General features: G+C 47.6%; 1 pseudogene; it reads left to right on the top strand.

The window, feature by feature from the left end:
- Window positions 1-689: 689 nt before the first annotated feature.
- Window positions 690-866, top strand: LOC124462302 (annotated as a pseudogene).
- The last annotated feature ends 427 nt before the right edge of the window (window positions 867-1,293 follow it).

The raw sequence follows: 1,293 nt of genomic DNA, 5'->3' as shown, positions 1-1,293 counted from the left end.
AGGGGTGGGTAGGGGGGGATGGCTCCCTGGGGGGCCGTTGTTTTCCCCCTGAGAGTCGGGGTATGTGGTCGCCCCCTGTGTGGGGTGTGTGTGTTTTTGTTTTTGTGTTTATTATGTCTTTGTTTAATGGGTCCCTGGGCTGGGCCTGTCCTGCCTTGTTTTTGTTTATGTTTTGGTTGGGGCCTGTGTCGCCCCCTGCTGGGTTTAACCTGGCATTGGGGAAGGGGTTTTCGCAGCCCCCTGCTGTGTATGTTGTGGTGTGCTTTGTAATTGTGTTACAATTTTGGGGGTTTTTGTTTTGGGGGTTTTGCCGCCCCCTGCTGTACGTGTTGGTTTGTTTTTTAGTGTCCTTTATTTATGGTTTTTGTTTGGGGGGGTCTGCCGCCCCCTGGTGTGCGTAATGTGTTGTTTTTCTGGTATCGTTTTTTGTGGGTTTGTTTGGGGGGTTTTGCCGCCCCCTGCTGTGCGTGTTGTGGTGTGTTTATTGTAGTTGTTTTGTTGTGTTTTTTTGTTTTGGGGGTTATGTCGCCCCCTGCTGTGCGTGTTGAGTTTGGTTTTATGTTTTGGGGGTTGTGTCGCCCCCTGCTGTGTGTGGGTTGTGTGTCTTTGGTGTGGGAGTGGTTTTTTGTGTTTGGGGTTTGTGGGGTCTGTGACCCCGGAGATGTAACTTGTCATTGTGTGTTTCTGTAATACATTTTCTAAAAGTAAAAAAATCTGTTCTTATCAGTTTAATATCTGATATGTCCTCCATGCGAGGACAACATATTAAACCGATTTTAGCAACAGGGAGTCGGAACAGGGGCTCGCTCCGTCCGCTCCGCGCATCGCCCCGGTGTTGCAGCGCCTCCGGGAAGGGTGCACTCTTTCTAAGCGTGTCAAAGGGAAAAACAAGGAAAAGAGGGAGGGGAGGAGTAAGTGAGTGAGCGCAGAAAATATCCCCAACCTGTAGGTCATCCTAACCTCAACCGTCGATAACCATACCTGATCTTAAGTCCTTAACCCTGACTATCCGACCCCTTACCTAAACTCAACCTTGGCACCCCTAAATAGCCTCATCTTAATTCCTTAACATCCAGCTCTTCGACCTCTGACTTCCACTTATATTCACCTAACCATAGGTCCTTCATTGTTATATCTTTGAACACTTACCTAAACTAGGCTAAAAACCTCACTCTTTCTCCTTTGATCTGCGGTCCCATTCTCTCAACAGCTTTATTTAGACCTTCTCCCTCAATATTTAATCCATGTGCATGGTTTTTTGTATAAAGCATTTCTCCCCTGACAGGCTTATCT

The sequence above is a fragment of the Hypomesus transpacificus genome, unplaced genomic scaffold (genome assembly GCF_021917145.1).
Source record: "Hypomesus transpacificus isolate Combined female unplaced genomic scaffold, fHypTra1 scaffold_211, whole genome shotgun sequence".
Taxonomy (NCBI): Eukaryota; Metazoa; Chordata; class Actinopteri; order Osmeriformes; family Osmeridae; genus Hypomesus; species Hypomesus transpacificus.
This window is presented reverse-complemented; position numbering and strand designations above follow the sequence as displayed.